This window comes from Chiloscyllium punctatum, chromosome 30 (genome assembly GCF_047496795.1).
Source record: "Chiloscyllium punctatum isolate Juve2018m chromosome 30, sChiPun1.3, whole genome shotgun sequence".
Taxonomy (NCBI): domain Eukaryota; kingdom Metazoa; phylum Chordata; class Chondrichthyes; order Orectolobiformes; family Hemiscylliidae; genus Chiloscyllium; species Chiloscyllium punctatum.
This window is the reverse complement of record NC_092768.1, coordinates 59885186-59900766: the sequence shown is the minus strand read 5'-3', so window position 1 is coordinate 59900766 and position 15581 is coordinate 59885186.

The window sequence follows — 15581 nt, the reverse complement described above, 5'->3', positions numbered from 1 at the left end:
GTCTCCATCCCTCTCTGCCCCCCCTCTCTCAGTCCATCTCTCTCTGTCCCCTTCCTTCTCTGTCCTCCCTCTCTCTGTCCCCCTCTCTCTTGCCCTCCCCTCTCTGGTCCTCATCTCTCTCGTCCTCCTCCTCTATCGCACTCCCCTCTCTTACACTCCCCAATTACACTCTCCCTCTCTCTCGCGCTCCCCTCCCGACCGCTCCTGTCTCGTCCTCCTCTCTCTCAACCTCTCCCCTTTCTCTCTCGCCCCTCCCTCTCAACCTCTCTCGCCCTCCAAACCCTTCTTCACCTCTCTCGCACTCTCCCTCCCTCTCGCACTCCCCTCCCTCTCCCCTCTCTCGCGCTCTCCCTCTCTTGCCCTCCCCCTCACTCGTGCTCCCTCACCTCTCTCACCCTCTCCCTTCCTCTTGCCCTCCCTTCCCACCCTTCGCTCGCCCTCCCCTGCCTCCATCCCCTTCTCGACCTCCACCCTCTCCCTCCCATCACTCGCCCTCGTCTCTCGCCCTCTCCCCTCCACTCACCCTCGCTTCACTCCCCTCTCTCACCCTCTCCGTCACTCTCGCCTCCCCTCCCTCTCCCCCCTCTCTTGCCCTCCCCCTCTCTCGTCCTCCCCTCTCTCACTCTCACCCTTCTCTCGCCCTCCCCTCCCTCGCTACCCTCTCTTGCTCCCCCCTCCCTCTCGCCCTCCCCTCCTTCCCTCATCGCTCACACCCTCCCCGCTGTCTCGCCCTCCCCTCTCTCGCCCTTTCCTTCCCTCTCGCCCTCACGTCCTTCACTCCCCTCTCTCGCCATCCCCCCTCTCTCACACTCCCCCTCTCACCCTCACCCTTCACTTGCCCTCCCCTCCCTCCCCTCTATGGCACTCCCCTCTCTCACCCTCTCCATCCCTCTCGCCTTCACCTCGCTCCCCCTCTCTTGAATCCCCCCCACCATCCCCCTCTCTCGCACCTACCTCTCTCACCATCCCCCTTTCTTGCCCTCCCCCTTTCTCGCCCTCCTCCCTCTCTCGCCCTCCCCACCCTCCCTCCCCTCGTCCTCTACCTTCCACTCTCCCCTCTCTCGCCCTACCCTCTCTCCCATCCCCTCTCTCGCCCTCTCCCTCCCTCTCTCTCTCCCTCCCATCCCTCCCTCCCCTCTCTCCCATCCCCTCTGTCACCCTCTCCCTTCCTCTCTCTCTCCATCCCCTCCCTCCCTCCCCTCTCTCGCCCTCCAATATCTCACCCTATCTCTCCCTTGCCCCCTCTCTCTCTCCCCCCGCTCCTTCACTCTCGCTCCACCTTCTCACTCATGACCCACTCAATCAGTGTCTCTCTCTATCCCCACCTCCCTCTGTTTGTCTCTGACTGAATCTCTCTCCCTCCCTCCCTCTCTCTCAGTCACACACTGTTTTCCTGGTCCTTCCCTCTTCATCTGACCCAGAGACTGGGGGGTTATGGAGTGATTGGTCGTGAGGCTGCCTGTGGTGGGGGGGTGGGAGATGTGGGAGGTAGGAGAAGGGGAAAATGGGGTATAGATGGAACTGCTGGAGGGAGGCAGACACGGCAGGACAGAGAGAGTGAGGGTGGGGGAAAGGGAAGCGTGGAGGCAGGTGGAGAAACCGGGGTTGGGGGTTGTGTGTGAGAGGGGGAATGAGGGAGTGTGAAGAGGAGGGGTGGTGATAAAGAGGGAGAGAATTGAGTAGAATTGTGGGGGAAAGATGAAATGGGGAGACCAGGCTGCAGTGGGGGGACAGAGGGAGTTAAACCCAGCACCTGAGCTCAGGGCGCGGTGTCCTCCCCTTCCCTGAGGACCAGGAGTTGGGGCTGAGTCTGTCTCTCTCCAGCTCAGCTTCTCCAACACAAAGACACACAACAACAACATCGGTCACTCTGCTGCTCGGCACGCTTTAATCAACATTTTTATTGGTTACAAATGGAAGTGATGGATACAGTCAGTGGGATGGTGCCTTTTCTCACTGGCCCCTAAGTTGTGAGAAACATTGAAATGTTTCCCTGTAACCCCCCCTGTGGGATAAGGATGGACAAACCAGCGCTACCCTCAGTCTGTTACCATAGCGACAGGCTGCTCCATCACTGAAACACTGAACTGAAATGAGAAAATCCCGGATGGATTGATTAATGAGGGAATTTGATGGATGGATGGATTTGGGTGAAGGGATATTTCAGCACATTCTTCAGCTGCTGCCTGAACTTAGTCTGGGTCACGGCATAAATCGCGGTGTTTGTGCAGCAACTGAGGAGCTGCAGCATGAAGCCCAATTCCTGCACATACCAAGCGAGATACACAGACCGATACCCAAAATAATACATCCGTCTCCATATAGAATACAGCATGAACATTGACCATAACAGGATGAAATTGGCCGAGATCACAAACAGTAAAATGATGGATTTTTTTCGGTTTCTCATTTCAGTGTCAGACTGAGCGTCCCCATTGGTGTGAGCGCGGAGTCTCCTGCGGGCTCTGCTGGTCACTAAAATGTGTCTGACGGTGAGAACATTGAGCAGCAGAATCAGGAGAAATGGGACACACGGGGTTAGAATGTGGTGGAGGAACTCGATTGTGACCCAGACACTGGAGAATAGATCAGTGAGTGTTACATCACAAAACCAGGGGGCGTTCTCCAGCCAATACTGAGTCTTGAGCATAAAATACCAGAAAATGTTCTTTAAACAGCTCAGCACAGTCACTGCTCCCAGAACCACAGCCGCCGTTTTCTCACTGCAATATTTACTTTTCAGCTTCTGGCAACAAATGGCCACAAACCGATCAAAGGTGAAAGTGACGGTGAACCAGACAGAGCAGTCAGTGGCTGCATAAAGCAGGACGGCGTGGATATTACACACGGGGATGGAGTACATCAGGAAATGAAACTGTTCCCAATAAACAATGGGAATGTGTCTTAGGATCAGGTCGAGGATAATGACCAGGAGATCCGCCGCTGCCATGGCCCCCAGGTAACGTCTGACACATGGAGACAATCCACAATCTTTATAAAGCAGGACGTAGATGGTCGCTACGTTAACTGTGAGGAAGGAAAACAAACCCATTATCCATCAGCCTGGAGGCAAAGGGACCCGTTTGATCGGGGACACAGTGAGATTTTCAAATGTGTCCCTGTATTCAGGGATTTATTAAAATAATTGGAGCTGAAATAACAAATGGGAAGGTCGGAATTACTGACAAAAATGTGACATAAACCACAAGAAACCCTCCCTCCCCAAACACACAGAGACACATCCATAAGGACAGATGGTTTCTAGAACATTCCCACACTTTCGATCACTCGAGAGCAGACACAGGTCACTCCTTCCCAGTTCCTAATACGGAGGGTGTGATCGTTACTGTCCTGAAGGATTCTCTCCCAGTTTCCTGAAGACAAACGGAGTTTGGGAATTTCTGTATTTTGGTCTAAATTGTGGTCGATTCTGTGTCGTGGAGAAATGTAAATGCAGGGAAAACGTATTCCCCCCTTTAACTGCCTGAGGGGCCTTCGGAACAGTGTCTCCTTCTCCCTGGAACAGAATCTCTTCCTCGGGATCTTATCGTTTGTTCAATTCACTGAAGTCCGGCCGTTCACAAACAATGTCAGGGACAGAACGTTCCGGGGAATGTCAGTTATAGAATGTCAGGGACAGAACGTTCCGGGGAATTCCTTGACCTGTCCATCACCTTTCCCCCTCTATCCACCCCACCAACATGATGTACTGTGCACAGGCTACATATCCATCCAGGTAAAAGGTAAAAATGATGTAAACGAGGCTTTTGCCCGAAACGTCGATTTCGCTGCTCCTTGGATGCTGCCTGAACTGCTGTGCTCTTCCACCACCACTATCCAGATACATATCAATCCAGCACGGGGAGCTGCACTGACCACATCATTGCATTATCTATAAACCTATTCACCAGATAGTCTATTCACCACAGCAACCTGTGCAATGATAACCCGTGAATTAATCTGCAAACCTGGAGCCATACCCTCCCCTCATGTAGAGCTGTGTATCCCACCCCAGTGCATTGTTCAGTAACACTGTATTAGACCCCTGCCCAGTGTGGGGAAACTTGCATCCCATGCTGGAAGTGACAGGATGTGCAGCTCCCACCCATTTCCAGCTCCATATCTAGATTAGAGTGATGCTGGAAAAGCTCAGCAGTTCAGGCAGCTTCCGAGGAGGAGTAAAATCGATGTTTCGGTGAATAGCCCTTCATCATGAATGAAGGTTTTTGCCCGAAACATTGATTTTACTCGTCCTCGGATGCTGCCTGAACTGCTGAGCTTTTCCAGCATCACTCTAATCTAGACTCAGGTTTCCAGCATCTGCAGTCATTGAACATACATAACTCCATCTCTCCATTGTGCATTGACAAGGGGGTGCTGTGGATGTGAACATCACTGCCAGCGAGAGATGACGGGGGTATCAGTTTAAATATCACCACATGGGAGGGGTTTGGGAAATAGACAGAGAGGGGGAGATTGAGAGACAGTGTCATGGAAGGATGTGTTCCCAGGATGCAGAGTTATGGAATGTGGACATTTCGACAGCATCCTGTAGCATGAGCCAGTCTTCCCAGGAAAAATTGGAAAAAGGCAGATTGGTGTGAGGTCAGATGAGCATTTGTTGCTCATCTTTGTAACTGGAATTGCTTTCAAATGAATCTATGACTCATTGGGCTGATTCGAACAATAATTTATCTTTGTTTGATTTTCCTTGAGTGTGACAGAGGGATCGTCCACACGAGGCTGAGGTAGTTTCCTGGTGCTATCGTATTGGACTCACCTCATTAACTACCCACCCCACCCCATGGTGTCCCTCAGCCCGATTCTCCCACCCATCATAACTGGAGGTACTCACCACCACCCGGGTACCCCTGGATATTCCGACCCTGGCAATTACACCACAGTTTGTTGACAGGGCACGGAGGTCCTGGTGGATATGCTAATACAGAGGGGGACCATTCTTTTCCCACAGAGAGCCACACCACCAGACCCACCGAGAATGGTCTGAGCTCACCACCCAGCTCAGTGCATTATCTGCGGTCTGAGGAAATGTCCAACAATACAGGACAAGCATCAATAACCTTCCCCATTCTGTCAGGGTAAAGGTCACTGTATGCTCTCTGCTCCCTCACACTCACTATATATCTGTTTATAGCACCAACCCCCAAACAAGGCTCATGCTCCACCACTCTCACTGCTGCATGCAGCACCTTCCCCTCCAACCCATCTCTCTCTCTCTCTCTCTCTCCCCCCTCTCCACTTTACCCACAGCAACAGCACTCTGTGGATACAATGCTGTGAACTGACTCCCTCTGAACCCCTCCCCATGTTTCCCCACCTACACCAGCACTAATGCAGGACCACCCACTCCCACCCTCCCAGCCTCCCTTTCTCCCATTCCAGGAAAAACAGCCTGGAATAGGTCAGAAAGGGCCTATCCGGGTGGTGGAGTGCCCGATATCCGTTCCGTCCCCCCACCCCCCTGCCATATGGGGAGGACCCTGGTACGAGCAGGAGAGGACCGGGACGCCTCGTGTGGAGATTCAGAAACATCCACGTCCCACCGACCGAGTAAGGAGCAATGTTCAGTGAAGGGCAATTCTCACTTTAAAACCACTGGCAGCTTCGTGGCACAACTTAGAAGCCGTGGCCCTGATACCATCTCCCTTTTGTGTCGAGCTGGTACAAATGGAATCCCCACGGTCTCAGTGGGCAGGAGGGTGGGCTCACATCACATCGTCACCACCACCTCCCAGGAAGGGAGCAGGGACGCTCCCTCCTACACCTCCCCCTGGAAAGAGCTCAGAAACTGAAACAAATCTGTGATAGTTACTGCTCTCTCCACTTGTCCTGATATCTTCAACAATCTGTGCTCATATACACACAGCGCCCTCTGCTCCTGCAGCCCCTTTATAATGGCGCAGCCTATTTTAAACTGTCTTTCATTGTCTCTCCTACCAAAGTGCGTCACCTCACACTGCTCTGCACTGATCCCCACCTGCCTTACACCTGAACACTACATCAACGTGTGATTGTCCTGTTTGAGTTCCACACTCTCCTCCATAGACTTTACAATTCTTCCAGGTTTGGTGCCATCTACAAATATTGAGATTGTCATAGCATCACAGTCCCCATGAAACAACTGAAATCCTGCCCCCCACACACGAGTGTGAGCAAGTGAAATACTGAGATATTTCCACAGACAGAGTCAAATAGTGACATGCTGTCAATGGAGAAACAAAAATCCTGACACATACGAGACAGAGTAGATGAAATATTGACAAACTACAGAGCAAGAGAAATCCGGATAGGTCCCACTTATCGATATTCATCAGGGTATAATGTGATGAAGTTGAAAGGGTGTACTATACCTTTAAGAGAGAGTGAATGCTGTTCTGAACTGAGAGCTTACAAGCATCTGTGGTATGAGAGGATGGCAGACCCAGAAACAGTATATTGGTATAGAGCTGGAGTCGGGTATTAAGCAGTTAAGAGAAAGAGGGTCCCAGAGTTGTGAATAGTTGATGTAAACTGTTCACTTTCAGAGTGAAAAAAATAAATTGATGTTTTTATTTAAACAGTGGAATTTGGGAGTTCTCTGTCCCACATATTTTAACAGTTTACGAGGCGAATTAAGCATTTCTTTATGTTTCATTTAAGTTACCAGATTTGCTTCACGCCGTGTCCTCACCATCCCCGTGTGTGTATCTGTGTGTCTCTGTGTGGGGCAGGTCTGGCAGTCTCTGTGGTGCTTAAAGTGATACAATGCCACCCTCTGCCGGCCTCCCCACGCCACTGCACAGGCATTGGCAAAGGGTGAAAACCAACAGGGATTCATTCAGAGAGTGGGAGGGAGAGGGCAGCTGCTCACAGCACCATCCAAACTGATGTCTTATCCATGGACTGATCTAAATGTCATTTAAATGTTGTAACTGTCCCTAGTTTCACCACTTCATCTGGAAGTTCATTCCACACACAAGCCAGCTTCTGTCTAAAATAATTACCTCTCATGACTTTTGTAAATCTTTTTCCACGCACCTTAAAATATCCCTCAGTTTTGAATTCTCAACTCTAGAGAAAAGACATCAGCGCTTCAGCATCTCTGTAACCCTCATTATTTTATAAACCTCTGTAAAGTTACTGCTTAATCTCATATTGTTCAATGAAAAAAGTCCCAGCCTACCCAGCCTCTCCTTATAGCTCACACCCACCTTTCCCAGCAACATCCAGGTTAATCTCTTCTCAATCCTCTCCAGCTTCATAATATCAACGTCAGTAATATCAAAGTGAATAGTCAAGGTATTTTCTAAGGGTATGGGGAGTCCAAAACTAGAGGACATAGGCTTAATGTGAGAGGGGAAACATTTAAAAGTGACCTAAGGGGCAGCTTTTTCAATCAGAGGGTGGTGTGCCTATGGAATAAGGGGGCAGGATGACCAGGCTGGACACAGAGGTCTCACCAATGTCCTGTACAACCACAACATGACATCCCAATTCCGATACTCAAAGGTCTGTCCTATGAAGACATGTGTGTTAAACACCTTCTTAACCACACTACCTATATGAGATGCAAATTTTAAAGACTTAAACCTGACGGCCTAGGTTTCTGTACTACAGCACTGCCAAAGGCTCTTCTTTTAATTGTATGGGTCCTGCTCTTGTTTGATTTACCAAATCCAATACCTCGCATTAATCCAAACTAAACTCCATCAGCCACCCCTCAGCCCAGTGTGTGATATTACTGCCACCTCCCCCTCCCCCTTCAATTTTAAAATGCCCATCCCTCTCCAGGAGGCCTGCACACTCCGGCCTTGATTTTCACAAAGACCCTGAGCTTGGTTTGCCTTGTGTGGTTAGGGGAGGAGGGACAGATTGCAGACACAGTCAGTGGGGAGGAGAGGCTGGACAGTAATCAGCGGCCTGGTGTCATTTCATGGTTTTAGGAAAAGGGGAGTCACATGTGAGAGTTGGGTAAGAGTGATCGGTGTTTTGGGGTCAGAAATTAAGCTCTTCCTTCATCTCTGGTGTTCAGTCATAAATATCTATTTGAGACCCTTTATTGGGCAGAGTGTGTCTGCAGGATTTCTTTCCCTAATATTGCAGACTACAGATCATAGGAATTAAAGCTGATCATAGTTAATTTCAATGGCACAGCACGTACCCTCAATATCCTACAGTTGAGACAAATATCTTGCATTTGTTTAACAATACAAAGTGTTTTGTGTAATTCAGTAATGGGAACCTGATTATAATCAATCCACACCGAGCTGAAAGTGGGCACTAAAATATGACCCAAAATCTGGATATGGTAGTGTAGTGGGTAGTGTCCCTGTCTCTGAGCCGGGCTCTGGATTTGATTCCAATTCCTGAACTTGTGTGGTGGTAGTGTTCCTAGCTCTGGGCTAGAAGGCCTGGATTCAAGTCCTGCATGTTGTAGAGGTATGGCCCAGCATGTCAGGACAGTCTGATTAACAAACACACAGGAGAATACTGTTACAGCTCTATGGGTATTGTCGAGCGATGCTAGTGTCCCTGCCTCCGGGCACAAAGGTCTCGGTTTAAAGCCCACAGAAGTGTCTCATGATACATCAGAACAAACTGATTAAAATGGATTTAGAATTGTGACTTGATGGAGAGGGTAGAGGTTTCAGTATTGAATTTCAGAATTGAGGCCCAGGATGACTGAAAGTACAGCCATTCGTGTTGATTGGAGTCACAATTTGCAGCAGTAAAGGTTTATAAAATCAAAATGGCCATAGATAGGGTGAGTAGTCAGGGTTTTTTCCCCAGGTTAAAACTAGAGGGCTTTGGTGGAAAGTGAGAGGGGAAAGGTTTTGAGGAGGCCTAAAGGGCACAATTTCAGACAGAGGGTGGTGTGCGTATGGAATGAGCTGCCAGAGGAAGTGGTGGAGGCTGGTACAACTATACAGCGTCTGGGTACTGAGAGACCTGGCGAGCTTGTCCAACAATTTCTGTATTTCTTTTAAAAATGCATTCAGTTTAACACAGAAATTCTGAATAAATTAAACATTTTTATTTTTTAATGACGCAGGGACATATAAACATATCTTCAAATTGACCGAGACCATTTTCTGCTCAGGGTATGGCTCTGTGTATGACAGCAGCAATGATGCACCTACATGGAACAGGGAATGTGATGGAGACATAGTTTGGACAATGTACAAGGAGACCTCACATGGTCCAGTTTGGGAGAGGATGACATTACTGTGTGATTCAACTCAGAGAGGGAGAAAATGTAATCTGCCCGAGAAGGAATGGCCTATTGCACTCTCTCTCCTTCATTGTTCCTCATCACAGCAATGTGTGCGAGCTAAAAAAAAACCTCTACAGTCATCGTTACCATTCTTATTTTTGTGGAATCCCTGCAGTGTGGAAACATGCCCTTCGACCCAACAAGTCCAGACCAACCTTCCCAACCCATTTCCCTATATTTACCCCTGACTATTGCACATAACCTAGAAATCCCTGAACACTACAGACAATTAGCGTGACCAATCTACCGAACCTACACAGTTTGTGGTAGGAAACTGGATCACCCATTAGAAGCTCACACAGACAAGGGGAGAATGTGCAAACTCCACACAGACAGTCACCCAAGGCTGGAATCGAACCCAAGTCCCTAGTGCTGTGAGGCAGCAGTGCTCACCACCGTGCTCCCCTTTGGATGATCCCGAACCAGAATTCACTGGAATCTACTCACTGCGTAAAGCAAAGGGAATTCAGCCAAATCCAAACTCTCCCAGGATGTGTGTGTGTGTGTGTATGTGTGTGTGTGTGTGTGTGTGTGTGTGTGTGTCAGTGTTTTTAGAAAGGGAAGTATTGATTATACAATTAAATACCCAAACAGTTTGCTGTTCATCTTTCCATCATAGTTTGAGAAACATTGCTCTGGATCATAAACGTGTTGTTTTAGCAGATTAAAGAAACGAGCCTGACTTGTTCCTAAAACTGACCCTGACTCAGTCTGAGACCAATATCATCGGCCATATCACTAACCTGGTCACATTTAACATTTGTTGTGAGCAGTGGAGGAGTGGGACTAGAAAAGGAAACAGTGACTATAGACCCGTGAGCCTGATGTCAGTGGTGGGTAAGTTGTTGGAGGGGATTCTGAGGGACACGATTTACATACATTTGGGAAGGCAAGGGCTGATCGGGGTAGACAACGTGGCTTTCTGCATGGGAAATCATGTCTCATTAATTTGGTTGAGATTTTTGAAGAGGTGACAAAGACGATTGATGAAGGCAATTTGGTAGACATTGTCTATATGGACTTCAGCAAGGTGTTCATTTAAAGAACAAAGACCAAAGAAGATTTACAGCCCAGGAACAGGGCCTTCGGCCTCCAAGCCTGAGCCGATCCAAATGTACTGTCTAAATCTATCGGTCAATTCTTAAACATCTGTATCCCTCTGCTCCCCACCGACTCATGCATCTGTCCAGACGCATCTTAAATGAATCGACCGTGCCTGCCTCTACCACCTCTGCTAGCAACGCGTTCCAAATGTCCACCACCCTCTGTGTGAAGTACTTACCACGTGTATCCCCCTTAAACATTCCTCCTCTCACTTTGAAAGCATGAACTCTCGTTATTGAATCCTTCAACCTGGGAAATAAATTGTCTCTATCCACCCTGGCTATACCCTTCATGATTTTGCAAACCTTAATCAGGTCCCCCCCCCCCATCTCCTTTTATCTAGTGAAAATAAACCTAACCTACTCATCCTACCTTCATAGCTAGTATTTCATTCTGATTGGTAGACAGATTAGTAAGATCCAGTCACATAAGATACAGAAGAAGCTAGTCACAATTGGCTTGAAGGAAGAGGGATATTTTTCAGCCGGGAGGCTTGTGAGCAGCAGTGTGCTGTAAGAATCAGTACTGAGTTCACTGCATTTCATCATTTATGTAAAGGATTTAGATGTGAATATTGGGGCCATAGTTAGTTAAGGTTACAGATGACATCAGAAATGTGGTGTAGTAGATTATCTCAGAGTACAACAAGACCGCAATTAGATGGGACAAAGGGTCAAGGAGTAACAGACGAAGCTTAATTTAGATAAATTGAAGCTTTGCATTTTGGGAAGGCAAATCAGGTTGGACATTATATACTTCATGGTCAGGTTCTGGGGAGTGTTGTGAAACAAAGGGACACAGGGCTGCAGGTGCATTGTTCCTTGAAAGTGGAGTCGCAGGTAGACAGACAGGTGCAGAACACATTTGGCACATTTGCCTTAATCAGTCAAAGCATTGTGTATAGGAGTTGTGGTGGTATGTTACATCTGTACAGGATGTTGGTGAGGCCACTTTAAGAATACTGCGTACAATTCGGTTTTCTGCAGAAATGACTTACACAGATGTCCCCGGACTGGAGGTTTGAATTGTAGGGAGAGGTTCATTAGGTTGAGATGTTTCCCCCTGGAGTGTCAGAGGCTGAGGTTTATAAAACCATCAGGGGCATGGATATTCTGAACAGCCACGTTCTGCTTTCCAGGGTAGGGGAGCCCAGAACAAGAGGGCATAGGTTGGAGGGGAAAGGGCGAATGATTTAAAAGGGACCTGAAGGGAAATGTTCCACACAGAGAGTGGTGTGTACAGAAAGTGCTGTCAGAGGAAGTGCTGAAGGCGGTTACAATTGCACATTTAAAAAGTATCTGAGAGGAGGGATATTGGCCAAATGCTGGAAAATGGGACTGGATCAGATTTGATGTCTGATCGTAGTGAACAGATTGGACTAACGGGTCTGTTTCTGTTCTGCATGATTCTCTGATTCTATAAGAGGGATGACGAAAAATTCTGAAAGGCCCTTTCAAGTGGGAATTCTCTTCACTGGAAGTTTATTGTGCCTCTGTGTTCAAATTGATTGAAAGCTGCATTACTAAATATTTGACAGAGAAGTGAGTCACGGATATTGGGATACAGACAGGAAAGTGGGCCTGAGACCCCAACCTGATCAGCCACAATCTTAGTTCCTGGTGGAGAAAGGTCAAAATATCTAATGACCCACTCCTGTTCCTCAGTCCCATGTTTCTCTGCTCCATTCAGCCCCTCATACCTGCTAGACAGGAACAGTTGGAGGCCACTTACTCCTATGACCTGGTGCACAGAAACAGAGGGGACCATTCAGTCCCTCAAGACTGTCCCACATGCTTTGATGTGATTTGGGAAATGTAATTGGAAAATCCAGGCACGGGTATGAAAGAGTCCCCTCATCTCTCGTTATAGAGCGTCCCCTCTCTGCAACTTGTGCTTCAGTTGTTGGTTACGTTGTAGACTCAGATTCACTGTGAATGCAGCCCATATACCTCACCCAGAGATGGCTCACAAAATCATCTGCTCTTCCTGACTGCAGTATTCAAAAACATAACATTTATGAAAATAACACCCACTAACTCTCCAATAACAGAATGTGAGAACATCAGAAACAGGGGCACGTTGTTCACGCCCCAAGCCTGCCTTGCCCTTCACTAAGATCGTGACGGATCTGCTCCTGGTCTCAAATAATCTTTCATACCCAATTTTTCATAGCCCTCATCACTCTGACAGGTCAATATCCATCGACCTCCTCTACAAATACTTTCAGTCATCTCGCTCCCAGAACACTCCTGAGAAGTGAAATCCTGACATTCAATCCCACCTGTTTGAAGAAAACATTTGCTGCTCCTATATCATGGCCTATTGATGTGAACAAAAGAAGTTGAGACAAGGGTTCAGGTAAAAATGACTGGCCCTGATATTAAGGCAGTCGTTGGCTTTTGTTGACATCAAGGAGCTTAACAAAACTGCACTTAATGGGAATCAGAGTAACCTCTCCAGTGTTTGGAGTCAAACATGGCACAAAGGAAGAAGGGCATCATCTCAGACCTGGGTCACTTCTGTGGGAGATCCTCAGGGTAGCTTCCTCTTCACAAACAGCTTCAGATGCTTCATCAATGTCTCCCCGCCCTCACCCTCCCGACCATAAGATCAGAAGTGGGGATGGTCACCGAACATTCCACAATGTTCAGAACATTTTGTCCCCCGTCAGCTCCTGAACTGGTCTGTGTCCGTGTGCAGCAAGACCCAGACTCCATTGAGACTTGTGCTGTTAAAGTGTCGGTAACATTCATCTACCAGCACTGCCTGACACTGCACATTGCCACAGTAAAACAAGAGTTCATTCGGCACCTCACGCTGGTTTCACAGGAGTATGAGGAAGCCATTCAGCCCATTGACACGATTGGAGAAGAACAGGGACAGCCCATTCAGTGCCTCCAGCCTATTACTCAGAAAGAGAAGGAGTCTAGTGTGATGGACCACACCAGAGCGCCTGGAAAATATTTGAAGGCGGTAGCCTAGACTCTATTTTTATTTTAATGGAAATGTAAAGTGTCTGTTCTAGACGCAATGTGACTGGTCAAAGTACTTGGTGTGAAGCAAAACACCATTTATTGAAACACGAAAGATAAAATGAAACCTAAGAAAGAGGAATCTAGATTAACTTAATTCTACTGGACAAGTTAACAGAATAATAGACCTAGGAACTATTACTAATGAACTGTTCCAATATAGGAAAATCACATAAACACAGCCCTTGGCAGAAAGGAATATTCAGACACAGAATGTCACAAACATTTCTCTAATCCAGGAATTAAAAACAGCACCAAGAGAAAACTCAGGGAAAGTAGCAGGAGACCTTCACTGAAGCTTACAACTCTGTGGTGACCCCAATAGTTTCTGATGTTACTGAGAAACCAAAACCCAGAGATCCTCATCTGTGAGAGCTGGCCACACCCATTCAGGCTGCATTAAAATAAACACAAGGCCTCTCTCGTTGTTTACTCGAGTGGTCTTAACTAGCCAGCTTGGTAAAGGTTGTTCAGTCTCTCTCTTAAAAGAAACCCGGACAAAATAACCTCTTAAAACTGCAGCATCTCACACTTGTCAGTACATCGAGCTTTCAAAAAGAACCAGGGGTAAGCCAATCCGGCCCTTGACCCTGTCCAATCGGATGAGGAAGAAGCCATTCAGTTCCTTTGGTCATTTACACAGCAATGGGATGAGGCCATTCAGCCCCTTGAGTCACTTTCACAGGAACAGTAAGAGGCCATTCCCCCCTCAACGTACTTACACAGGGACAGAATGAGGCAATTGATGATGATTCCTGATGAATGGCTTATGACCGAAACATCGATTCTCCTGCTCCTCGGATGCTGCCTGACCTGCTGTGTTTTTCCAGCAATCGACGCTCTACTCTGATCTCCAGCATCGGCAGACCTCACTGTCTCCAGATTGATGCTCTAACATGATGAACAAGTTGAGCAGAGGCTGCACAGAAAGACTGCTCCATGTTGTTCCTCCTGGCTCCGTTGCTTATGATAAACACGTGGGACTTTAATGTGGTTTTCTAGTGGTGATCAGGGAAGCCATATGTCTTGTGTGAAGTCTCAAGAAGGCACCTTTCATCTCCACGAAGACAGCCTGGTGTTCTCTGTGCAGGGCGGAAGCTGTTGAGAAAAGCTTCCTGTTTCAGATGGAAGGGTTGTGGCTGCTGTTGGGGATTGTGAGCAACATGACGTTCAGTACAGGGTTCACTCGCCAACTGCACAGTTAATTTAGGCATATAAACTATTAGGAAGGTCACGTTAGACTGATGAATGGACTCTCTAAGTTCAAATTATGCTGATCTTGTTCATGTTGATCACGTCTAGTGCACGTCCTGTTCAGTGTAACCTGTATGCCTTACTCTGTCCAAGTCTATTTCCACCCTATGATCTGTCTGGCCATGCTTACTATGATCTGCCTCCACTGCTCATAAACAAAGTGTTTCCCTGTACTGAGGTACACGTGACAATAAATCAAACCAATCAATCCTGGGTAAAGTATGGAATTTCTCACCCTATCAATGTCTCTTTTGGAAATAAGTGATCGCTGCCACTCCTCGTGTTTCAGCATCACCATTTCTTCGTCTCTCACAGCTCTACAGATTAAACACTCAGCTTCTTCACTCTATCCTCATGTTACCATCACTGGTGTCTGTGGTAAGGAGACTATTCCTTACAAAGGAGATCAAATCTGTACAGAGTGCCCCAAATGCTCTCTCAGCAAGGCTCTACAACAGCAAGAAGATGGCTTTACTTATGTACTCGAATCATCTTACAATGAAGGACATCAAACCATTGTCTGCACCCATTACTTACACAGGGTTTGATTCAGAGCAGTCAGCATAGATTTGTGAGTGGGAGATCATGCTTCCCAAATTTGTTAGAGTTCTTTGATGAAGTGACCAGGAAGGTTGACGAGGACAGAGCAGTCGACGTTGTCTCCATGGATTTCAGTAAGGCCTTTGATAAAGTTCCACATGGCAGGCTGCTCTGGAAGGTTACATCACGTGGAATGCTGGGGGAACTGGCCAATCGGATACACAGTTGGTTTGATGGTAGGGAGCAGAGGGTTTAGTGGAAGGATACTTGTCAGACTGGAGGCTGTTATCTATGATTATCTATGATTATCTATGACTGCAGACACATATACTTGTGATAAAACTTTTCAATGATCTCTGAATCGGCCAAGCAAGACA